The sequence below is a fragment of the Ovis aries genome, chromosome 4 (genome assembly GCF_016772045.2).
Source record: "Ovis aries strain OAR_USU_Benz2616 breed Rambouillet chromosome 4, ARS-UI_Ramb_v3.0, whole genome shotgun sequence".
NCBI lineage: Eukaryota > Metazoa > Chordata > Mammalia > Artiodactyla > Bovidae > Ovis > Ovis aries.
In genome coordinates this window covers 551162-578960 of record NC_056057.1, presented here as the reverse complement: position 1 = coordinate 578960, position 27799 = coordinate 551162, and the positions used below count along the sequence as shown (strand labels likewise).

Below are 27799 nucleotides of genomic sequence, written 5' to 3'. Positions count from 1 at the left end.
GGCACCAGGCCCCTCACCCATAAGATGTATTTTGAGATAATCTTGGCACCAAATGGTGTATCTTGGGCCATAAAATGATTAACTTGAATCTTGAAGAAGGGCAGATCACCACACAAATAGTTTCATTTACACAGATTAGAGGAACAACATCAGAGTATAACATACTGGTTTATCAAGTAGGTTCTGAGCCAAAAGGCGAACCAACTTGAAGACAAGAGTTTGGGGTAGGTGCATAGTATGTTAGCATCGCTTAAGATAAATATTCCCATAAGAAAAAGGCATTGGTTATCTCTAGGTTTGAGAATAGTTAACTTCAGGTGAAACCAGAAGTCATGGCAACACAGAATTTTAAGAGAAACCTCCTTTTAAATTTGTATAGAGAAGGAAAAAATATCGCTAGCTTGTTTCCTCCTGCCACTTAAAAGAGAGAAAAATGTCTGACGCTTGCAGGCTATTTCCTCCATTTGGAGACCCCTGGCCTTCCTGCCTGTTACCCTCTCAGTAGGACTTCCTATTGGGGAAATTGATATAGGTACTTTAATGCATTCATCTGTTTCTCCTGTTATGTACCTGGTAGTGATATGCATGGGGGTATAATAGTGAATACAGATGAGATAGCATTCAGAATGATGTAGCTATATTCCAGAGATATGACACAGAATGATGTATCTATATTCCGGATTACTGTGGAGTCTATGCTATTGTGAATGAAAAAAAATAGTAATTAGAAAAACATAAAATATGGAACCTAATTAAAAAATAGCAGTGTAGATAGATGATGTAGAAAATTACACTCAATCGGGTACTGATGACAAGATAGAGAACAAATCATTTCATTTTTATTACAAATTTCCAATTTATAACCAAAATATACAACCACTACATTTAAAATCAGTTTGTACAATCATAGTTAAAGTGCTTAAGTAAAAACATTTACAAAAACTTGACATCAGTCTACTGTAAACAAAACAAATCTACAAGAGCAGAGTGTTCAAAGCACATCAGCTAATATGAAAAAACAGTTCCTGCTGTAATCAAGCACACTTGCCCTCTATATAGCTCAACAACAGTACATTCTCCACTCGTTTGGAAATTAATGATCGATTTTAAACACATAAAAAAGAAACATGAAGAACTAATGCCAGAAAATACAACTCTTCATCAGCACAATTTCTAACTGGATGCTTATACGATAAAGCAAGATCAAAACTTTAGATCAATTTTAGGATCACCTCCATCAACGTAATTCAGATTAGGGTCTAAAAACTAAACTGCTGAGTTCCAGCAGTTCAAAAACCATAGCTTTTAAAAATAATGAAAAAGAAGTATCTCTTCTACCTTTATATTTCTTGAAAAATGGAGAAGGTGGTGGTCATTTCTCATAACAGTAAAATGAGTAGACTTAAAAAAAAAAAAAAGAATGGAGAATGCCCACCTGTAAATTTAGTATGAGGGAGCAGAGCTGGAAGACAGGCTCAGCTGAAGGTAGGGTAGACTGAGACTGAAATAGACAGCCTTTGAACAATGTGGGTGAAGGATATCTAAGATGTTCTGGACACAGTTTTTGAACTGAAAAGCATGAGATCAGCAAGGCCCCTACTTCTTATGACCCTTAAGAAGAAATGACTGGCTCCCTCCTCAAGGTCACTGAAAACACACAGCACTTTCAGTCATCACATGGGCTCTTCAAAAGAGGAACAGATTCCCAACTTAAGTCACCTAAGTGAAGTCTCTTGTCTCAAAATAGTTTCACCAACACGGATTGAACTATTTCCACTTTTGTTTTAAAGCTAAATATTTATTCTACTAATTGACAGTCATCTGTGCTAACAACAATGTATTTGTTTTTTGAAAACGAGTGAAAGAGCTATAGTCACGAACACTTTATTCCAAACAAAGACCCCTAGGTTAATTTTGGAGAACATCAGGTCAGTTCTTGTTGGCTATCTGCTACCCTTATTATTCATAATATTATATATATGAGGAGATATAGTCTGACTTTGGAACAACCCAATCCGCAACCTTTCAAAACACAGTTCTATTTAACTTTGGGGATTTCCTATGTAGGAGCTTCATACTCATACGTTTTAATTCTTATAACTTGAAACACAGGTATAAAGAAAATCTTTAAAATGGCATGTTTAGGCAAATTTGTAGGCTACATAACATAATATTATTATTTTAGAAAGTATACTAAGAAGACAGAATTCTATAGCTGGCAAAATTGAGTCCATATTAGATATTTGCGGGGGGTAGTTATTTTGCCTTCAAATGATATTCAGAATAATCCTTTGATATATGACAATATCTCAGTGAATGAAAGCTGAAAAACTATACAGATTTAATGAAAAACTTACAGTTTTAATGAAAACCTTAAGCATCCCCAAAAGATATTTGCTTCAATTACTGAAGTCATTTTGATTAAACACCTTTGAAAACTGGGCAGTTTAACAGCAAAACAAAGCAGAATTTTCTTGATAGGCCTCTGTTTATCTGTAGTTTGAATCTTCATAAAGCCTCTGGTAGGTCTGTTTAAAGCGTTGAATTGGGAAGTTGAAATAGCTCTTCTAAAAGATCTTTTGTTTGGTTGTTTCTTGAATATGTATTATGAAATTGCTAACATTTGATCAACAAAACCAGTAACTTCACATAGCTCAGAATAATATTACCTAGCTATGGCCACATAATATGAATCTCCTTGGGCTGATTCTCAAAAACAAAAAAACCATCTACTCAAGAGCTTTCTACTGAGATGACCATGATGACTTAACATATACAATAATGTGTAACACTAAGAAAATAAAAGACAAAACAAAAAAAGGGGCTCAAAAAAAATCACATTAAATAAATGTGAGCTTCAGGTATCATATATTACAGAAAGTGAAATAACTATTAACTATGATAAACTATACATGTATATACTTACATAAATAATCCCAATTCACTATCAGATTAAAATATAGCAAAGCTGGCATTTGTTAAAAAGTTTAAATGAAAAGAAACAGCTTCCATAGCTCTTTCAAATAAAAATAAGACAATTTAACAGCTTTTAAGTGACAAACAAACTTTTCTTTCTCGGAATGGGAGAAAGCGACTATGGATGGTATAGCTCTCTTTAGCATGCCAAAGTTAATGTTCAAACTGCAGTCACTCCTTCACACAGTAATATGTTTAAACTTCAGTGAAAAAATAAAACAAAAATAGAGTCTGGAATTTTAAAATAAAAGCAGAAAAGTTGTTTGAAGTTGGTATTAAAGATTTGTGGAAAAAAAAAGATTTGTGAAATGGGATCATTCTAGAGGCATTAACTTTTTAAAAAAGATGAAAAATAAAGAATTCAGATTTATTATGATAATTCACAGCTAAGGTAGAAATAGCACCTGATGACAAGAGAACTTCCAAACTAATGTTTTCAAATCACAGAGTCCTTTTCATGATTAAAAAAATAATTTTAAGTTCACATATTAAGAAACTGCAACACTTTCAAGTACATGTTCACCTCAGCTCAATGTAAAGAACTACTGCATTGGTCTTGTCTCAGAAACACAGAATTATTTCATATTAAACCTTTCTGCAAACAAGAGTAGTTCAAAGAAAAATTATCTGAGGCAGGGCTAAGGGAGAGATGGAAGATATTTATAAACTTAATTTTCAAAACTGAGGAGGGGTCATTTAGAAAAACAGAAAAATGGTGGGTGGATAAATATAAATTAAACCACCCTAGGATTATCTGTTTTACCTTATATATCCCATTATCAAAACCCAGAAAATACTCAATGAAATGTTTAGACCTCAGACTCAAGGTTTAACAAATATAATAGCAAAACACAAAAGAAAGTTGTGGTGGTATTCTTAACAGGCGGTTAATATAACACTGTAATATAGCAATGTGTGAATGAGACGCTGGGTATCTAATTGAACTTTTGGATGTCAGGAGAGCTGCCTGATCCAGTGAACTGACCAAAGACAAGGAATCAAGCACAGCCAAACAAATTAAATCAGAAACCAGTGCACCTTCCTGTATCCATTTCCATTACTCTTCTCTACCCACCAGACACCAAACCCAGTACCTAGATTGTGAATCTACAGACAAGGGGTTCAAGAGATTGATAGGAGTTAATGAAGACAATTAGAACAAAGACAATGATCTTTAAGTGTAATAGGAACCTCAATGGCCTTGTTCTCAGAGAATGTAATTATCAATAAATCTACAAGAGAACTCAGTCGAGAGATGGAATAGAATCTCTACATTTTATTACAGAAAAAGCCTTCACAGAAACATCCTCTGCAGAACTGAAAAAATAAAACAAACCACATTTATCTCCAAAGATATTTTAAAGCAGGACATTCACTTGCTCATGGCAATCTGGCAACTGTAGTTACACAAAGAATCTAAGAATTCAGCTTACGGGTAATTACTGAACAGACAAATTTCAATCCAGTCCTCAAATTTTTTTTTTTTGTATTTTATAATTATTTTAATGTCAGCCAAACCTAATAGCTTTTTAATGAGTTATATGGGCCATATAACTGTTATATGCTTTGTTTACTAATTTTACCTTAATACATTTTGTTTTAAAGTTTAGCCTAAGTTGCTATGCTCATATTTAAAAGAACAAAGACCACAAAATTTTAGATGTTATTTTTTTCTGTACATCAGTTTTAAGGTACTTATATTGGTTCCTCAGGAGATTTTTCCCTTGGGAGGAAAAAAGGTCATGTTGATCATTTGTAACCTTTTTTTTTTTTTTTACTTTTACAATCTGTAATATAATTTTTCTCCTTTAAAATTACCTAAAATCAAGAATTAAAAACAAAATCAGCAACATAACTGAATCCTATCAATTTAAATACAACTTGCATTAACACTGCAGGCTGATCTAGTAAATGGAGTTCACAGGAGGAATAACAAGAATAAGATGATGATTATAAAATAACCAAGGGGTAACCAAACCAGAGACAGGTGGAATCTGAGACACGACCTGGTCTAATCCCCTTTTTCTTTCACTTACAGATAGATAAACTGAGGTCCCAAGAGATAAAATTGCAAAGTTGCACAGCTCATTGAAATCAGAGGCAACACTACAAATCAGCCCTCTGATACAAAGTTCTGTCAGATTGAAAAGTTAACATAATGTATTTTTACTAAGCATTCAAAAAATCTGCCAACTTAGAAAAAAGAAACTATTAAGCTCTAAAGTTCTTTCTTTTATGTCAAAAGCATGTCAACACAATTAAAGTAATAATTGCAAGTTAGCAATACAAACAAGCTGACTTATATAACAAAAATCCCAGGGCTATAATAAAAATATAGCTCATCCTCCAGTGGAAATGAGAAATAGATTTAAGGGCCTAGATCTGATAGAGTGCCTGATGAACTATGGAATGAGGTTCATGACATTGTACAGGAAACAGGGATCAAGACCATCCCCATGGAAAAGAAATGCAAAAAAGCAAAATGGCTGTCTGGGGAGGCCTTACAAATAGCTGTGAAAAGAAGAGAAGAAAAAAGCAAAGGAGAAAAGGAAAGATATAAGCATCTGAATGCAGAGTTCCAAAGAATAGAAAGAAGAGATAAGAAAGCCTTCTTCAGGGATCAATGCAAAGAAACAGAGGAAAACAACAGAATGGGAAAGACTAGAGATATCTTCAAGAAAATTAGAGATACCAGGGAACATTTCATGCAAAGATGGGCTCGATAAAGGACAGAAATGGTCTGGACCTAAGAGAAGTAGAACATATTAAGAAGAGGTGGCAAGAATACACGGAAGAACTGTACAAAAAAGATCATGACCCAGATAATCACGATGGTGTGATCACTCATTTAGAGCCAGACATCCTAGAATGTGAAGTCAAGTGGGCCTTAGAAAGCATCACTATGAACAAAGCTGGTGGAGGTGATGGAATTCCAGTAGAGCTATTTCAAATTCTAAAATATGATGCTGTGAAAGTGCTGCATTCAATATGCCAGCCAATTTGGAAAACTCAGCAGTGGCCACAGGACTGGAAAAGGTCCATTTTCATTCCAATCCCAAAGAAAGGCAATGCCAAAGAATGCTCAAACTACCGCACAATTGCACTCATCTCACATGCTAGTAAAGTAATGCTCAAAATTCTCCAAGCCAGGCTTCAGCAATACATGAACCATGAACTTCCAGATGTTCAAGCTGGTTTTAGAAAAGGCAGAGGAACCTGAGATCAAATTGGCAATATCCACTGGATCATCAAAAAAGCAAGAGAGTTCCAGAAAAACATCTATTTCTGCTTTATTGACTATGCCAAAGCCTTTGACTGTGTGGATCACAATTAACTGTGGAAAATTCTGACAGAGATGGGAATACCAAACCACCTGACCTGCCTCTTGAGAAACCTGTATGCAGGTCAGGAAGCAACAGTTAGAACTGGACATGGAACAACAGACTGGTTCCAAGTAGGAAAAGGAGTACGTGAAGGCTGTATATTCTCACCCTGATTATTTAAATTATATGCAGAGTACATCATGAGAAACGCTGGACTGGAAGAAACACAAGCTGGAATCAAGATTGCCAGGAGAAATATCAATAACCTCAGATACGCAGATGACCACCCTTATGGCAGAAAGTGAAGAGGAACTAAAAAGCCTCTTGATGAAAGCAAAAGTGGAGAGTGCAAAAGTTGGCTTAAAGCTCAACATTAAGAAAATGCAGATCATGGCATCCAGTCCCATCACTTCATGGGAAATAGATGGGAAAACAGTAGAGTGTCAGGCTTTTTGGGGGGGCTCCAAAATCACTGCAGATGGTGACTGCAGCCATGAAATTAAAAGACACCTACTCCTTGGAAGAAAAGTTATGACCAACCTAGATAGCATATTCAAAAGCAGAAATATTACTTTGCTGACTAAGGTCCGTCTAGTCAAGGCTATGGTTTTTCCAGTAGTAATGTATGGATGTGACAGTTGGACTGTGAAGAAGGCTGAGCACCGAAGAATTGATGCTTTTGTACTGTGGTGTTGGAGGACTCTTGAGAGTCCCTTGGACTGCAAGCAGATCCAACCAGTCCATTCTGAAGGAGTTCAGCTCTGGGATTTCTTTGGAAGGAATGATGCTAAAGCTGAAACTCCAGTACTCTGGCCACCTCATGTGAAGAGTTGACTCATTGGAAAATACTTTGATGCTGGGAGGGATCGGGGGCAAGAGAAGGGGACGACAGAGGATGAGATGGCTGGATGGCATCACTGAACTGATGGATGTGAGTCTGAGTGAACTCCGGGAGTTGGTGATGGACAGGAGGCCTGGCGTGCTACGATTCATGGGGTCGCAAATAGTCGGACATGACTGAGCGACTGAACTTAACTGAACTACAGGAAATATGATAAAATGCTTGAAAAATATCACTCTTATAAAAATTAATGTTATTAACAAACAGTAATTATGAAAATAATGAAACACTGAATTTTCAAGGTCTGAATTACTCTAAGGTAATACTTGCTTCTCTTGATCAAGGAAAACTGTTGACAGTGGCCAATGAAATGATAAAAAAAAAAAAAAAAAATCACACCAGTGAAAATGTCCAAGAAAGGACATAACAGATTTCCTGAGAAAAGTGATTATTAAAAAAAAAAAAAATTCTGAAGGAAACCATTCTTCAATACATTTAAGTAGGTGAAACTACTCTCTTTTATAGGAGGTAATGTTGTACTGGCATGGGATTTGAAAGTGAATTTAAGTGAAAATTTACTTTCTTTTATCTTTATGGCAACAAAAATGTTACTTTCTAATTAGAGATCACAGAATAAGAAATATCCTTATTAATTTACTGTATTAAATCTTTACAAATCAACCAAATAGGAATGTCTACAAAGATGGCTGGTTTTGGATAAACCTTAATATTCTCTTTCCCAGAAGACTTTGCATCTTGAGAGAAATTATTATAATCCTCTCAATTTGGCTATTAAGGAAGTATAGAATTTAAATTAGGAAAAAATCCAGGAGAGTAATTACAATAAGATGGTAGGCAAAGGTTGCTTAACTTTCCCATTTCTTTCTCAAAAATCATATAATTGGAGCATAACAGAATTGAAGTGAATTAAAATATGAAGAGATATCAACATAACTTTTTCATAAAAAACATAAAAATGACACAAGAATAATGTATAAAATCAGACAGCTACTAAGAAACATACCTGAATTAAACATAAACACGTTTCCTTAGTTGTAAAAAGGCATAAAAGTAGTTTAAAGGAATCGTGAGTTCCTTTGTACATCTAAGTTCTATAAAAATGCCTTTTTGTGTGTTTATGTGTGGAAGAGTGGAGAAATCCTTAACTTCATGCAGGTTAAAAAATTACATATAAGAAAGCTGTGGTACATATACACAATGGAGTATTACTCAGCCGTTAAAAAGAATTCATTTGAATCAATTCTGATGAGATGGATGAAACTGGAGCCGATTATACAGAGTGAAGTAAGCCGAAAGAAAAACACCAATACAGTATACTAACACATATATATGGAATTTAGGAAGATGGCAATGACGACCCTGTATGCAAGACAGGAAAAAAGACACAGATGTGTATAACGGACTTTTGGACTCAGAGAGAGAGGGAGAGGGTGGGATGATTTGGGAGAATGGCATTCTAACATGTATACTATCATGTAAGAATTAAATTGCCAGTCTATGTCTGACGCAGGAAAAAAAAAACATATACAAATATAATAGTATCATTTAAAATTTAAATTTTTGTCATGATGAAAACCAATAAGTTACAGTAATCACTAATAAAAAAGAATTGTCCCTAATTGGAAGTATTTAGGCATATGAAAGACCTCAAAGGAAAAAAAATAACAAGGTCTACACTTCTCTTTATATTTTTCTTGCCAAACTAATGTAGTTTCATTTCATATCAAAGGAGACATATAATGGATATCCCCAAATTTCTGTTGAAAGTGACCTATAAATTCAACCATGTAAATTTTCAGAGCATATTCTGGTATAACATATAATAAAGGGCCAATACAATCTAAGGGCATAGTCATTCTCGAAAAAGAATCTCATTTTTAACGGATCAGTTGGATTGCTGATTTAAAGACTGTGTCAAATGAATATTGGCCTAACCACCTATTCTGTTTTTACTGGTCAATACCACTATGCTTGCTTTCTGTAACCCCCAAATTCTAACAAAATCAAATACTATCAGTGTTTTTTTAAAGAACAGTATAATTCTTGTTAGCTCATTTGATCCTCACAATGTCCTGTAAAGCAGGTCTCAGAGCCCCAAATTACCTTATCCTCATGTTACATCAAAGAAATTGAGACAAAGAGAAATTAAATGACCTGTTCAGTTTACATTATTATTATGGGTCTTTTGAATTCCAAGCCCAGGGCAATTTTCATTACACTAGACTATGTTAGTCATCCAAGTATGATAATATATAAGTATACCTTTGGCATGTCAAAAGCAATATAAATATCATCATAGTGAAAATTTGGTATGTTAACATTTTCTAAGCTCCAGCCAATGATCCATTATTTCATCAAAAAAATTTAAGTGTTTCCTTTTATTTCATGGGATATAGTCTACACCAATAAAGTTACAACTTTAGCTATTTCCAGCTATTATCACAAAGAAACTAATGAGGTAGGTTAAAATGTAGTTAGTTTTACTCATTTGAAGAGATTCTTAGAATTTTCTTAAATCTGCTCTAAGAAACAGTTTAGAAAATCATCATTAATAAAAGTTCACTCGAATATTAATTCACCCAACTAGTATACAAAGATATAATTTCACATAAAACCAACAAGAACCTACGTACTTCTAAAATCTGTTCACCTTTTAAATTAATATAAAGTGTTAGTGTAAGTTTGCATATATAATTAATTTAAATAGTAATATGTGCTGTTACTCTAGGAGAAATAAACTTTATTTGGTGCAATTCATTGATTATTACTTGCCACATATTATTCTGGAAAAGCAGAGACTCATTTAACTTAGCTTAAATTTAGACTCTTCAAACTTCTTTGAACTGAGACTATCACTACTAAAGTGAGTTTCATAATACTCACTCATTTAAATATTTTTTGAAAACCTACCAGGCCCTCTTCTAGTTTCTGAGTTATTAACTGTTCTTTGAAACTAACTATTGTTTTGAGCTAAATATTGCTTTGAATTGTTTGCTTTAATCACTGAAAAAATTCAATACAATATTGCTGAAATCAGAGTACTTTTCGAAAACTTTTTGGTTATATGTTAACATTTCAGAGAGAACTATTATTTTCTCAGTTGTTAATTGAACAAATAAAATACTAAACATTATCATCTGCCAATCACAACACAAATTAAACATATGGTAAGAAAGCTGTCCGGACTTGTTCAAGTTGGTTTAAGCTAGTTGAGACTTGAAATTGTTGTTTTAATATAGTTCTTCAATTGTCTCTTTAAAGAAAAAAGTTTTAATTCGGAGCACTAGTTTGATAAATAACACAACTCAAATTAAATACTGTTATTTAAAACAATAGATCAACAATATTAAGTAAATTCTGTGATGCAAAACTAAGACAGTGAAGGCAACTGAAAGGCCAATAAAGCATTTACAAATATATCAACAGATTAAAAGAGAAGATACAAATGAGTATTTAAAAATCAGGAAGCAAAGGGTTAAGATTTTCATACTGATGTTCACTTAACTGTCTATGGATGTGAGAGTTGGACTGTAAAGAAAGCTGAGCACTGAAGAATTGATGCTTTTGAACTGTGGTGTTGGAGAAGACTCTTGAAAGTCCCTTGGACTGCAAGGAGATCCAACCAGTCCATCCTATAGAAGATCAATCCTGGGTGTTCATTGGAAGGACTGATGCTGAAGCTGAAACTCCAATACTTTGGCCACCTCATGCGAAGAGTTGATTCATAGGAAAAGACCCTGATGCTCGGAAGGATTAGGGGCAGGAGAAGGGGACAACAGAGGATGAGATGGCTGGATGGCATCACCGACTCAATGGACATGAATCTGAGTAAACTCCAGGAGTTGGTGATGGACAGGTAGGCCTGGTCGAACACGACTGACCAACTGACCTGTCTATACTTGGCCCACAAAGAAACCAATGAACATTTTGGCAATTGATGATATAATGCAGATGGCAATGAATGACAGCATCTTTGAGCTCAAACTGGTACCTTCTGTTAACTTAGTTTTGTGTTTGAATGTTTGTTTTGGTCTTTTATGCTGTTCTCAGGAGAAATTCTCTGACAAAAGCCTTATTCATAAATGAGTTGTTACTAATTTGATCTTCAGAGTAAAGGTCTACTGTCAGATGTGAGGGAATTCAGACTCTACTTGTCTTGAGTATTAACTCCAGTTTCAAGGAGAAAGACAATGAGCATGGAGGAAAAAGTAAAGCATTTGCGCCAAATGTTCAAATATCTTATGAAGAATTAATAATAATTATTAAAAAATATGTACTTTGAAAGAAAAAAACATGAGAGGCAAACAAATTATTATTATCAGAAAACTGATTTCTGTGCCTGATGAAAGCTTTTCCAACACCAAATTTCTGGGTACATTTTGTTTTAAAGAAGGAGAGGAAAAACTCCCCATGAATTCAAGACTTTGACACATGTCAAAGACTGCACTATGGTAGTCCTCAAATGAATATCTTATGTCCTCAATAATCTTAATCCCTTCTAGTTCATAACACTAAAGTTTTCAAAGAGCTTTCAGCTTTTATATGATTTTTCATCTGATACCTATTGACAACTTTGTGAGGTAGGTATTTATTTTCTATCTTCATTCAAAAACAAGGGAACTAAGGTTCAGAGACATTAATTTGTAAAAGGTCAAAAACTAGCACATGGCAAAGCCAGACCTCTCTGGAGTCTAGAATATTTTTTAAAGTCTGATTCTTGGATATCTGCATAAGAATCACCTATGATATTAACATTTTTACGACGATAGATTTTTAAAGATAACTTATATGCAGAGTACATCATGAGAAACGCTGGACTGGAAGAAACACAAGCTGGAATCAAGATTGCTGGGAGAAATATCAATAACCTCAGATATGCAGATGACACCACCCTTATGGCAGAAAGTGAAGAGGAACTAAAAAGCCTCTTGATGAAAATGAAAGAGGAGAGTGAAAAAGTTGGCTTAAAGCTCAACATTAAGAAAATGAAGATCATGGCATCCAGTCCCATCACTTCATGGGAAATAGATGGAGAAACAGTGGAAACTGTGTCAGACTTTATTTTTTGGGGCTCCAAAATCACTGCAGATGGTGACTGCAGCCATGAAATTAAAAGACAATCCTTGGAAGAAAAGTTATGACCAACCTAGATAGCATATTCAAAAGCAGAGATATTACTTTGCCGACTAAGGTCCGTCTAGCCAAGGCTATGGTTTTTCCAGTAGTCACATATGGATGTGACAGTTGGACTGTGAAGAAGGCTGAGCACCGAAGAATTGATGCGTTTGAACTGTGCTGTTGGAAAAGACTCTTGAGAGTCCCTTGGACTGCAAGGAGATCCAACCAGTCCATTCTAAGTGAGATCAGCTCTGAGATTTCTTTGGAAGGAATGATGCTAAAGCTGAAACTCCAGTACTCTGGCCACCTCATGCGAAGAGTTGACTCACTGGAAAAGACTCTGATGCTGGGAGGTATTGGGGGCAGGAGGAGAAGGGGACGACAGAGGATGAGATGGCTGGATGGCATCACTGACTTGATGGATGTGAGTCTGAACGAACACTGGGAGTTGGTGATGGACAGGGAGGCCTGGTGTGCTGCAATTCATGGGGTCGCAAAGAGTTGGACACGACTGGGCAACTGAACTGAACTGAACTGAACCATCACCTTTAACTTACTGAGTATGAATTTTTAGAAGTGGGGTCCAGAATTCCAGTTGTAGATCAGTCAGGTAATGGATATAAAAGCCTTACATTGTGTCCAGCTAGGTTTTCATGATATGATATGATATGATATGATAGGATGCCATCACATTGTCAGCAGGGGCAAGTTAGTTTCAAACAGCCTGCAGTCAGGCCTGCAGCAGATTAGAATCACTGGGGAAGCTTTGTATAAAACTACCAGTCCTCATCTCAATGAGAGGAAGGTGTCAGGCATCCGAGGTTCCCCAAGTGATTCTTAACAGCAGTCAGGGTTGAGGATGGCTTGTTTAAATATGCTTGTCTACATAACACATCCAGCATTTTACGAAATTTTTCTTTCCCTTCTGATCATTATCATGCCTAATACAGTTTACAATTTTTATGATGAGTTATTTAAATATTATAAGACAAAATGTCAAAGATTTTTGAGTTGATATTTTTAAAGTTAAAAGATACTTCACAGCAGGACTAATCATGCTTCATTAAGCTACAATGAATTTCAAATATCCCAAATTAATCACCACTGTGTACTAGGATTATATATATATTTCAATTGTAAAGAAGAATGACCCAGAATCTGAAGATATGGGTGTGGGGCAAAAGCTATAGCTTATTGGCTACTGGGCAATGCAAGTGAAACAAGTCCACTGATAGGAGGGGCCTGGATACCAACATCTGGCAGCTTTGGCGAAATTACATCTCACTGCAAAAAACACAATAACAGATACAGAGGAAACACTTTGCTGTTTTGTAATTATGGTTACTAGAAAAAGGCTTACAGTGTGTGATGCTTATCTTATATGCTTCCATAGAACATATCTGAATATGAGGTTCTCTACAAATCAATACTACTACATGGGAAAAAATGGCTAAAAGTAAAAATTTTCTGTCATGCATATGGATGTTATCAATATAAAAACACAGCCAGTAAAAGTAATATTTACTAAATAAAAACAGCACAATTACTGAGAAAAAAATGTCCATCTCTGCTTTTACTCTGTTGCTAATTCTACTCCTGTATTTCTCTGGATAAAGACTATTTTGACAGAATTTCAAAAGAGTCTCAGTAGACTAATCAGATTCTTCAGTTGATTTTATATTCTATTAGCTAAAATACCCTTGCTGATTTATCAAATTCTCCTACAGTTTAAAAACAGTTCTTTAAAATAAATAAATAAATAAATAAATAAAAACAGTTCTTTTTCACTTAGTGGAAAGAAAACTACAAAGTCTTACTATTCATCTGAGAAATAAACCTTGCATAGAAAATTTTAATTCTGAAATTTTGCTTTATTAACAGAACTAACTACCAGAATGTTACCTCACAACTAGTTGATATTATATGAAAGTTCACTATAAAGCAGTCACCATACATTTGGGATTTTTCCAAATATAAAACAAGTGTGTTTATAAAAATGCTTACCAGACAAATAATTATTTCATCACCTAGAAATAAGAGTTATCTATGTGATCATATCATTCTTAGCATTTTGGATGCCTTGAGGTTCCAAGTTTGATGCAATATAAAAAGCAAAAATTTACTTTTCAATGGATACAATCTGCACCTGACTGAAAGCATCATAACTGAGTTATAGCAATCAGTCATGCAAAGGCAAAGAATAAAATCTTTTTAAACAGCACAAATGTTCCACCTTAGACAGCACAATTTGAGCACTGGTTCCATCTTCTTCAACAACTCGATTCATGCAGGTACCATGTGTGATGTGAGTCATAGGATTATTACTGAGATCTCTGATGCTGCTATGTCGTGACTGTTCATTGAGCTGATGGGAACTACTGTGCCTGGAGTGATCTGTAAGTCATGACATGCTGCTATGAGGTAGTCTCTTCCATTCCTCTGTAACTGCAGGAAGTATACCTAATGTAGGAGGTAACAGAACACATTAGAAAATAATACTAAAATTTTTTATGAAAATAACACTGATTTACAAAATAATTTCATGATTTACATTGTTGGATTATTCAGATGGCCAAACAAAAGGGAGAAAAAAATCTACTATTTAGGCTCAGAATTAAGTGATGCCTTGCAACCAGACAGAAGCTGAAGTTAGGCAGAGCTAACTGATCTAAAACTACGCTAAGTAAGGATATTTTTCTCATTCAAATAAGTTTTGGGTTGTGAGGTAGGTCCCAGGAGAGGAAGAATAAGAACAGAAGAAATATGGCATTGTCCTAGGCAATCTAGAAGAATGGTGATAGTCATGGTGCAGCAAACTCCAATTTCACTACAACCCTGGGATTGGAAAAGGGAGCATATGAAATTAGAGGAGAAATTAACAGAACATTAAAAAAGTGAGGGAGTTGGCAAGCAATGATGATGCTAAGTGTGAACAGCATCCTTCCAGAGAGCCCAGTTAATAGCTCAATTAACTACCTGTAAAGCAAATTCTCTCCTCATCCCTTCCCCAAGATGCAGCTTTTGAGTGTGTCAACTGGGTTCCATTGCTCATCGCAGGCCGTCCTCTCCATCATTCTATTTATCTTGAAAGGCAGCAGTGAGACATGTTAAAATTTTCTTTTGTTGAGATTCTGACTCACTGAGTCCCCATTAGAGCTAAGAAAACTCACAGTCATTTACACTATATGTGTGTGCATGCTAAGTTGCTCACTCATGTCCAACTCTTTGTGTGATCCTATGGACTGTAGCCCTCCAGGCTGCTCTGTCCATGGGATTCTCTAAGCAAGGGTACTGGAGTGTGTTGCCATGCCCTTCTCCAGTGGATCTCCTTGACCCAGGGACTAAACCTGTGTTTCCTGTGTATCCTGCATTGCAGGTGCATTGTTAACCACTGAGCCACCAGGAAAGCCCCTGTATAACTAAACACAGTTTTGTAAAAAGTATTTAATTTAGAATAACAACAATCAAAGAAAACAATCAAATATAATTAATACATTAAATTTTTAGTAGTATTTCTAAAAATAAAAAGGAGGTAGCAGGTTTTTCCTTTCTAAAAGTCATCAAAAGAACTAGTCATGAACAACTGAAGACCTACTGGCTGTCAGAAAATACCAATTTACCATTTCCCTCAGTTAATGATTATAACAAATTTCATGACTCATTATGAATCATTTGTAAAATTTAAAGATTATAATGACCGATTCATATACTACTGAGGTGATCCAGTCTTATATAGCAGTGCTTATCAAACAATGTTTTCATTAGAGCACCAAGCTTAAAAATGAAGTCCTTTTAAAATGATAAAAGAAAGCATGTCTTTCTTCTCCTGTCTGAATAAAGCAAAAAAGAAAATTTAAGAATGAAAAACTACCTTTAGAATATTTTTTAAATCCCTCAAATTAATGGATAAAGGAGCATTTAATTTTTATTTATTAAAAGACTTCACATTCAGAACATAAAGGTTTTAAATTTGATTTGTAAGTTTTGATTAAATAATTACAATGTTTCAAATTAAGATAATGAACTTAGAATAAGCATGTTATTCTAGTTAATAATTATTTTACATAATAATTATTGCCCTAAACGGAAAACTTTTCTAACTAGCTAGCTAATTTGGAGAACTTTCACCTCTTGATGACTTCATAAGTATCTAATTCAAGTAAATATGGCAAATGAAAAAAGCAAAATATGATGATATCAAAGTAATTAAAAATATGAATTGCATTTTCTAAAACTGAAACCTAAATCTTTGAGTTTAATTTAGTGAATAAGACTCAAAGAATACCTTTTTCATAGAAAAAACTGAATTATGTCTATTTAACTGAAATATATATGGTTATCCACAAAATTCTAGCATATGAACCACCTGCCATGGATAATTAGGACTCAACTATACAGTAAAATGTCACCTACTTACTAAACTAACCACTCATTCTCAAATTTCACTCAGCTGCTCATCCATTTCCTTTTCTATATCCTCTCATCTAACTATATTTACCTAAGTCTATTTTATTGTACGTAGCACTGAGATCAGTAATTATCCATCAAGGAATCTGAACTAGAGTGAGTACTGAGAAGCAGATATGTGTGCATATGTGTAATCTTACAGTCAAGATAACATGAGATGATGAGAAAACCATGGCCAAAATATAGTGCTAACGTGTAAACTTGGAAACTGACTGATGCAGAAAGAAATATCCATGAGATGGCATGCCCAAATTATTTCTAAAGTTGTTTGACAGATTTATTTGTTTCCTCCGTCGTGGCTCCGTGATAAAAAATCTGCCTGCCAATGCAGAAGACATGTGTTCAATCCCCAGGTTGGGAAGAATCTCTGGAGAAGAAAATGGCAACCCACTCCAGTATTCTTGCCTGGAAAATCCCATAGACAGGAGCCTGGCAGGCTATAGTCCACGGGGTCGCAAAGAGTCAAACATGACTTAGCAACTAAAGAACAACACAGGGCTAGACACTGTCAAGGGATATACAGATATCTGTCAGCAAGTTCATATTCTCCAGAAACTGCAAACTTAGCTGAGGAAAAAAAAAAAAAAAAAACGTACTAATAGGTCACACTCAAAGAATGTTTAAAAAGCAATTAATTAGCTGCCATGGTATGGGAATTAAGCAGGACTTAAAGGATGAGTGTGATTTTAATTAAGCAGAGAGATAAGAAAGGTCATCGCAGGAGGTCATACACTATCGCCTAGTTTCCATGACACCAAACTTTCATAGAGACCTTCATGTGTTTATAAGCATTTTCTCTGAATCACATGCTAGGCTATTCTTACTGTATTGTTTTCATTACTGTATCTTGTTCTTCTCCTAGAAGGGGACAACAGAGGATGAGATGGTTGGACGGTATCACCGACTCGACAGACATGAGTTTGAGCAAGCTCCGGGAGTTGGTGATGGACAGGGAGGCCTGGCGTGCTGCAGTCCATGGGGTCACAAAGAGCTGGAGACAATTGAGCAACTGAAATGATGATGACTGATTATCTTGTTCTTGGTATATCCTGTTCTATTAAGCTTCAAGGAATTCCATCTCACAGCTTTTTAATTACCACTATCTTATATTAAAGATTATAAGCTCTTACCTAAACTTTAATTTCATTTAGATTACAGAAGCTACTCCCTTCAGAAGTTCTCTGCTCAATATGAACTCATTACTTGTACTACCATCTGCTTACCCTACTTATCTCTGAAATATTTTCAGAGGAGCCAATCTGATCATTTGAAGTTCTCTAACACTGATCATTTCTAATACTCACAGTTTTAATTATATGCTAGCTTAAACTATTTTTAATTGGTTATGTCCTACCTTTCCTGTAAGGTTCTATTCTCCTGGAAAGCAGAAATTATACTTTAGCTTTCTTCTGTATATCTCTTAATACACAGAATGCCACATGCATAAGAGTTGTAGTATAATTGTTCATTCCTTATTGAAAAGGATAAGGCTAATGTCAAATAGCAAATACTGCTGAAAGCCAGTTCATGGAGCCATTCTATGCCATCATGTCAGTCATGTCCAATTTTTTGTGACCCCATGGCAGGCTCCTCTGTACACAGGATTCTCCAGGCAAGAATGGGTTGCCATTTCCTCCTCCAGGGAATCTTCTCAATCGAGGGATCAAACTCATGTCTCTTACATCTCCAGCATTGGCAGGTGGGTTCTTTACCACTAGCGCCAAATGGAGCTAGCAGTTCATGGAGGCAGGTATTTTGAAAGATTCTCTTGTTTCCTCTCTCTATATGAGTGTTTTAAGTTAAGAGCTCTAATTTTACTCTAGAAACTTCCCAACTGGCCTTACTTACAACCTCCTCTCCTATGCTGTTGTCAAAGTGATCTTCCTAAAACACAAGTCTGATTTTATTACCGCAATGCTCAAAGTCTTTTAATAGTTTCTCATTGCTCTAGGGGAAAAAAACCCCGACCTCCTCAGCATGTTTCATCTCCTATGGTGGCCCTGATACCTAAATGCCTTTTTGTCCTCCTTGCCTCTGCGTGTGCTATTTCCTTGTCTGAGATTTCCAACTGCCTCCTCTGTACCCTAGTCAAATTAAAGTACTACCTTGTTTGTGAACGAGACTTTCCACAGTGACTTAAAAGGCTTTCTTCTCTGGAATCCCAAAGTACATTATGTATGATTTTATCATACCTACTACTCTTTTGTCTTCCATCTCTGTGTTTCTAGCACCTAGAAGAATGTTTTTAACTTAGGAGTGCTGAATGAAAGGAAAAAGGTAGGAAAGGGAAAGGATCTTTGATAGTTTAAAAACAGGTCATTGGTTATGTTAGAAGTGGGGTAAGAAGGTGAAAAAGACCAGAAATACAATGAAGGATGGAATTGGTAGAAAGGAAATATTCAAAATATTTCAAAAATCTTGCAAGGAAAAAAGAAATGGATACAAGATGGAAAACATGTCAAAGGCTGCTCCTTTTCAAAACCTAGAGAAGCTGACCAAATTAGAAGGCAAAAGAAAGCAAGTTGAGAGGACAAACAAGGAAAGATTCTGAACATTCTAAATATTCTAACATTCTAAAGAGAGTACATCTAGGAATCATATCCTACATGACAAGGACAGGGAAGACTGAAAGAAAGGCTGGAATGAGCCTGGAAGGATACAGGACAGCCACAGAAACACAGAATAGAGAATTTCAGTCATCATAATTTTCATTCTTTCAGGTTCCCAAGCTTAGAAATCTTAAAAAAAAATCTGTTTCGGCACATTCCTTCTCTCCGTTGTAATCCATCACTAACTCCTATCATTTCATTTCTTCTTTTAAAATATCTTTCAGATCAGCTATTACTCTCTTGGCACTGTCACTGCTCTTTCATAAACTTCCATCATCTTTTTTATTTTTAAAAATTTATTTTTACTTTATTTTGCTTTACAATACTGTATTGGTTTTGCCATATGTTGATATGAATCCACCACGGGTGTACATGAGTTCCCAATCCTGAATCCCCCTCCCACCTCCCACCCCATATCATCTCTCTGGATCATCCCTGTGCACCAGCCTCAAGCATCCTGTATTCTGTATCGAACACAGACTGGCGATTCGTTTCTTACATGATAGTATACATGTTTCAATGCCATTCTCCCAAATCATCCCACCTCTTCCTCTCCCACAGTCAAAAAGTCCATTCTAAACATCTGTGTCTCTTTTGCTGTCTTCCATACAGGGTTATCATTACCATCTTTCTAAATTCCATATGTATGTGTTAATATACTGTATTGGTGTTTTTCTTTCTGGCTTCTTCACTCTGTATAATAGGCTCCAGTTTCATTCACCTCATTAGAACTGATTCAAATGTATTCTTTTTAATGGCTGAGTAATACTCCACTGTGTATATCCATTGTTTCTTATCCATTCATCTGCTGATGGACATCTACGTTGTTTCCATGTCCTGGCTATTATAAACAGTGCTGCAATGAACATTGGGGTACACATGTCTTTTCAATTCTGGTTTCCTCGGTGTGTATGCCCAGCAGTGGGATTGCTGGGTCATAAGGCAGTTCTATTTGCAATTTTTAAGGAATCTCCACACTGTTCTCCATAGTGGCTGTACTAGTTTGCATTCCCACCAACAGTGTGAGGGGATTCCCTTTTCTCCACACCCTCTCCAGCATTTATTGCTTGTAGACTTTTGGATCTCTGCCATTCTGACTGGTGTGAAATGGTACCTCATTGTGGTTTTGATTTGCATTTCTCTGATAATAAGTGATGTTGAGCATCTTTTCATGTGTTTGTTAGCCATCCGTATGTCTTCTTTGGAGAAATGTCTATTTAGTTCTTTGGCCCACTTTTTGATTGGGTCATTTATTTTTCTGGAATTGAGCTGCATAAGTTGCTCATATAATTTTGAGACTAGTTGTGTGTCAGTTGCTTCATTTGCTAAACTTCCATCATCTCTTAACTGAATTACTGCAGAGCTCCTAAGAGGTTTCTAATTCTAGTGTCTCTACCATCAAATGTAACAAGAAAGCATATCCTGCCCACTCTCAGACATTCTCTGTGACGCTTTCTCCCACCTCCTTCTCACCAGATTTAATCACCTCCTGTCCATGCTACCAAACAGGGGTTGGCCAACTGCGGCCTACTGGTCAAATCGGGCCCCTTCCTATTTTTGTAAGCAGTTTTACTGGAACACAGCCACTCCTATTTTGACTGCATACTGTCTATGGCTGCTTTCATGGTATTAACAGCAGAAATGAATGGTGGCAACAAAGACCATGTGACCCACAAAGCCTAAAGTTATTTATTATGTTATTTTATTTATAATACAATATTTATTATATTAGTTATGTTTCTCTTTATAGAAAAATTGACAACCTCTGGACTATACCATTACATTTGCACTATTCTGAGCAATTAGGTATATTATCTCATTTATTTTTTATAACATTGCTAAGGGACAGATATTATTACTATTTCCATTTTACAGATAAGGAAACTGAGGTTTATTATTCTAGACCCCATGCTTTTAACACAACACAAATAATGACTACCCTATTTTTCTCGAGCTTATTAAGAACAAAGATCATGCCTAAATCAGCTTTGTATTCCTAGAGACTCACACAATGTCTGACACAGTAGGTATTCCATAATTGTTTGCTAAGTTACTCTTACTAAAAAACCACTCTTACTCTGCCTTCTCTCTGATGAGCAATGACTCCACATTGCTCGCTGTATCGCGTCTAAACTCGTCTGGCTGCCATTAAGTCTAACCATAATCTGGGACAACTGAACCTGGCAAAGTTCAGAAAGGTTAATAATGATCAACTTCTGTTTCAGAATTGACTGCTCTTCCTTCAGACGCCGTATGACTCTAACCCAGCACATGATATAAACTAAGCTGCCGATAAAACTCACCTGCCATCACAGGACCTGTGGAGGCTGCCATAGTCGCTGCTCACTTTGCTGTGGACACTCCCTGCTTTGCTTCTCTGGTCATCCACCATGGCCAACTGCATTGAAGAAGCATGTGTGGATGTCCCTTGAGTGGAAGTTCCTCTTGATTTCCTTATCATAGGACTATTTGTATCCCTCAGGTTCCAGGAGTACCTGTCGGCTCTCGTTCACTATCATAGATAACAAAATACTAAGTGTAAGATAACAACCCTAGAGACCAAAAACAATATTTTGACAGACTGATATTATTCTTCAAAAAAAAAAAAAGCTCTTCGAACAATATCTTTATAGGACAGATATAAGGTAACACTGTTGACAGAAGAGAGACTAAAACAAAAATCGGTGTCAATCTGTCCCCTAAACTGGTATGATGGAAAGAGGTTCTTATTCGAATGAGGAACTCAGGATTTTAGTTCCAACTCTATCAATAAATATGTGATCTTAGACAAGTCACTATCCTCTTTTCTTAATTTTCCTCATCCATAAAATGGAGGCATACAATTTCGTCATTTTTAAAAACCCCCTTTTGGCCAAAGAAATTAATCATTCTTGAAGACACTGAAATATTGCAAAGGTACTACTATAAAGTAAAAATATTATTTTCTTGCATGGTTTATAGTAGTGGAGGTCTCATCATGGCATAGACTCATTTTTTAATTTGTAAGAGCAGTTGTTTTTAGGTTACAAGTTGATTTTACGACAGAAGCTGTTATCTAGTGCTTGAATAAACATGACCTAACTAGAACAAAACATATGAAAAATTAGTTTAAGCAAACATACAATGAAGTCCCAGACATAATAAAGGCATAGGAAAAAAAGAATTAAGGAGATGAATTATGTCCAGAGCTAAAGTTTTTAACTGCTATGAAAAGACTAAAAGCAGATGTTGATGAACAAAATGGTAATTAAAGAGCCAATTAAACAGGTGCAAAGGTCAGTGTATCAGTTTGGGTAAATAACTGACTATAAGAATCATAAAGTTAAAATTAGACAATATTATTTTTTAAAAAGTTGTGACATGTAAAGATTAGATCATAAATTGACAAAGTGCATATAATCTAAGTTTTCAAATTAGAAAAGAATCACTGCTGTTATTGCCATTGTTATTTTTAGTGCTGGGATAGAAGAACTCAAAGAAGACTAGTATTTGTTGAGTACCTGCATAATGCTAAGTGTTTTACATATAGTCTCTGTTAATCTTCCTTAATAATGTTTTTATTATAGAGATTAACTCCCAAACAGACACTTCTATGGGGTAGATATCCTTCAAGAGTAAATATTGTGATCCCCATTATATAGATGAAGAAAGTGAGGTCACAAGGGACTAAAGAACTTTTCAAAAGTCATACAGCAAAACAACAGTTGGGGATAAAACTTAAGTTTAAATGTTTCAAAGTTAATCATTGCCGGGGTCCAGCCCCGGTGGATCCAGGGAATTCGAAGCGAGGATGGAGTCGGTGAGGAAAAACTTATTTATTTAGAAATATAGAGAGAAATTAGGAAAGAATAGTGTAGTAGGAAAATTAGTGGAGAAAAGTTGCTGAATAACTTGGTTTATGTGGAAAGCTAATAAAAGTCTCAAGACAAGAAAATTGCACCACCTACAGAGGCCACTGGTGCCCGCTTGAATACCAGAGGGTGCCCCGCCTTGGGCTCCCTCTCACGTGGGTCTTAGAAGCCAGGGCAAGTAAGTAGACATGGAGAGCCTCCACGCTCCAGATGGGAATTCAGCCAGAAAAGAAAAGAAGGAGAAAAGACCACACGAGGGAAACCAGTCTTTCCAGTGACTGGTCCATCCTTTATTGTCCGGGAAAGTTTTTTATACTTTTGGTTGTACATAGAGATCAGTGGATAATACAAAATTATGCAGTGTCAGCAACCCTGACTCTATCAAGACCAGGCTTTCTCTCTGCATACCTAGCTGTCTACACAAGTCTTAGGTGATTTACATCATCTTCTGGCCAGGAGGCCTATTAGCATTTTACGGCCCTTTTCTGATAAGGGTCTGTCAACCAGAAAAACTTATTTGCTTAAAAGTGTTGTTCTTACTAACGTCTGGTGCCACTCTCATAAAGCACTAAATAAAGTTACATTCTTATATAGCAAGGACACAACAATTTATAACAAATAAATGTATAACAAAGAAATTTATAACAAAGAGAAAATTCATTAACTCAAAAGTCTAGTGTTGCTAACACCAAAACTACTATATTCCTTTTTCTATATCCCAATGACATTGATTAATATCCTTCAGGTGCCTAAAAGATAAAGAATATGGAGGCCGGGCAGCAGTCATTGACTCAGCAATGAAAACCCATCATCAATGTAATTCTTAGCTCTTTAGAAAAGGCTCTATATCTTTAAGATGTTTTAAGCTGCATGCCTCTCGTGGTTGAGGGGCTGTAAACAATCACAAGTTGTAAAAGTCTCTAACTGTCAGGCAAGTTAGACAGCCATCAGAGAGGTTTGAGCTGAGACACTCCTTTTATATGCAGGAGACTGTTAACTGGAGCTCTAAGTTAACTCTTTCCAGAGAAAGGTGGTCAGGGATAGCCCCCTGTTATGTCAGAAGAGTGGAAAGCACAGTACAATAAAGCAGGCAAACTCTGGTTTTGGGGGTAGATGCTCAGGAAAATCCAGGGGTACCGCTGAGGCCTGATCTCAGCCTTTGCCTTTTGCCAGGCCTCCTTCCTTATGACCTTTGCCACGGGTGGGATTCCCCATGCTGGCTCCCGGAAAATCATAAAGTAATGATAAAACATAATGTTTACATATATCCTGAAAGTATCAAAAACTAGACAGAAGAAAGAACAACTCAAATATAGTTATTACAACATTTATTCTTCTGTCACCAATGGCCCTGTGCACATGTACATTCATCCAAAGTTGCTCTGGACTGATGAATTTATTTTCTAAACTTATTTTTTAAAATTGGTTCAAACTGACTTCTGGTCATTCCAAAAATTTAATCTACCTTCAAATGGTGAAGGTCTGTCTCCTCATTTCACAAATAAGAAAACGGGGGGCCAAAAAAATTAAGTGGTATGACCCAGATAAGTTCAAAACAAGATTTCTAAAAATATTTCAACCAGTGTCAGAATAATTAGCATAAGCAATCTTAAATGTGGCTTCACTGACAGAAAGAACACTAATTTGGCTGTCATAATTTTAGAAGCCAGTCTTTCAACAGCACAGTATAACAGAGGAGTTAACAGTAAAGACTAAAGGCTAGAATCAGACCGCTTGGGTTTGAATCTCAGTTCTACCACTCACTAGCTATTGAAGCTTGGTTTTATGTTCTGATCTGTAAAACGACAATCTTCCTCACAAGGTTGTCTAGAGAATTAAATGATTTAGTGATTAGAACAGTGCTTGGAGTATTAAGTGGGCTCAACTGATTGGAAACCATTATTATGGTTACTTTCTAGTCATTTCTCAAAGGCTCAACCAGACAAATGCTAGAAATGACTGAGGCTGCTCACACTCTGGAGGAATAACTCTCTAGCCCAGAGCACAGTCCCAGCTAGGAGGGCCATAATGACTTTGTTGAGTCAGGGAAGTGGGTGGTCCATGGTTCCAGAAAACCAAATGGAAGGGTTTGGAGGAGGTCTAACCAGTTTCAAAAGGATTCTGGCCCAGTCAGGATCCCCCAAATAACTGGGATGAGTCCCCAGTTGGTTTAGTTTAGCCCCATCTGGAGTTTCTAACACAACAGAATTGCTGTGTGACTGAGTGGCTTGTGTGTGCCCCAAAGGTGACCAGGAATGCTAATTCAAACCCTCTCCTTAGAATTATGTTTTACTGTGATTAAAATACATGATTAAAATGATGTATGCACACAGCTTCTCTCTGCATCAGTTTTCATATCTTTAACACAGAGATGATAATACTAGTCATCACAGAAATGTCAAAAAGATCAAATAAGTGTATATATATATATATATAGGCATTCATTTGTTTTTAATCATTGTATACAATGATTAAAATACATTTAAAAATTTCAAAGAATACACAGATAAATATCCCAAGTAAGGCTGTTCCACAGAAATCAAGGACTTGGTTTATTTTGTTTGCTATTGAACCTGTGGCATCACCAAGTAGTTGATGGCACATAGCAACCACTCATTAACGTCTTTCTCAAAGGATGAATTCCCAGAAAAGACATTTTTGTCATTGTTGAATTAACCTTTCCCCTTCTTTCCTTCTCTGCCCAATGAAATTGCATTTAAAGGAGAAATGCATTGTCTGATATCACAGAGCAGTAGTCTCAGATATGGTAATAAGGAATGTATATTTTAAAATAGTGATTTTTATAGATTTCAATCTAATCTGTGTAACAGAAGCTGCTAATCAGTGATAATTGAGAAAACACAAGATTCTGATAATGCGGTAATTTAAGATCTATTTTAAAAGTACATTAACCCATACAAAACACAATAACATTTTACATATAATCTTAAAGACTTTTATAGAAATTAATTTTCCCAAAATTTATTTTCCATGTAACCTGGGTTAAATAAAATCATAAGAACATGGGTCCCACTAACTTAGAATTTGTGATAATTCAAATATAGTATAAATATTAGCTTTATACTTAGTAAAAAGTTTGAAGTCATCTGTTCCTTTGTGAATACTGCAGGATCTTATTTTGTTCTATTAATTAAGTGGTCAAAAAATGAAAGATTCCTCAAATATGGCCAAATCTTATATCTTACCATGACTATCTAACATGCTATTTGGCCAACTATGAATAAAAATAACATCCTTAACATATTTCCTTTTATCTGCTAATGTCATTTTACTATTTTGGCTTTAATGTGTATGACTTAGAATAAAATAACATGTTATCTCTTTAAATAATTTATGGTGTAACCTGGAAGAACAATGGACAATTGGAAATAGAAGTCTAATGCTGTGTGACTTTAGCCAGGGCACTGAGCCTGTCTGTGAATCAGTTTTCATATCATCACAGAAATGTCAAAAAGATTAAATAAGTATATATATATAAAAGCATTCATTTGATTTTAATTTTAAGAAGATTCTAATTTGGATTTTTTTTTTTAAAAAGATTGGCTTTCCCTCAAATATTCTGAATTAGTAAGGAACAGGCCTTAAGCCTGGTTCTACTTGGCTATCTTTTCTGAGTACGTTTTTAGGTTTAAGATTTAATCATACCTGGTGGCAGCTGAGGTTATAATCTTGTTGGAATATTTCCTCCAAGTCCAAATTGTTTCAACATAGGAAACACACATACACAAAATTATGTAAATGTGAAGCCTGTGAACACCATGATAATTTACTTCAACTTACTCTTTTTTCCTACGACCATGAAAAAAAATACTGGCCCTTCAAAGCAAGTCTTTTTGCTTCCAACCCCAAAAATGGAAGGAATACCAACTACGAGAGCCATCAGGTATTTCATCAGAAAGAGAATCAAATCTGGATGACTCATTTGACTAACCTACAAGAAGGGAAAGAAGCATATCTTAAATATATAAATAGAAATTTCTCTTAAAAGACCACTGTAAAATCTTCTAAATAAATAGTAAAATAATTATAAAAGTCTGATGTGTGCACTTACACAGTCCAAAAATTTTCTCATTATATGGAAAAGATATACTGCTGAAAATTTGACAATGACTATATATAGCCTGAGTTCTATAATTTTATTGCTAGCTCATATTAGACATTGTCTAAAGAAAAAGATTACTAATATAGAAAATAAACTTTTGCTCATCCTATCATTGGTTACAATATACAATTAGGAAAGTGTTAATCATTTCCCCCATTTTATTAGTTTCTGTTCTTTTATTTAATATGATTCTCCTTTCATGTCTGCTTTGCTGGCTGTTTTCAAGCTTCCTCTTTAACCTATGAATTATTTATAAGTACATTTTTTAGTTTCTATTCAGGTGAGTTTTTTTAAAGATTTATTTTTATTGTTGATTTCAAGTTAAATTATTATAGTCACAGAATATAGTCTATTTGATTCTGGTTACCTTATAGTTTGGAAACTTCTTTTGCGATTTAGGACATAGTCCATTTTTTTAAAGTACTCCTGTGCTCAGAAATAATGCTTACTCTCTATTTGTTAGGTACAAA

At 35.4% G+C, this 27799-nt stretch overlaps 1 pseudogene; it reads right to left on the bottom strand.

Annotated features, from left to right (window-relative positions):
• Window positions 1-817: 817 nt before the first annotated feature.
• Window positions 818-27269, bottom strand: LOC132659722 (frizzled-3-like; annotated as a pseudogene).
• Window positions 27270-27799: the final 530 nt, after the last annotated feature.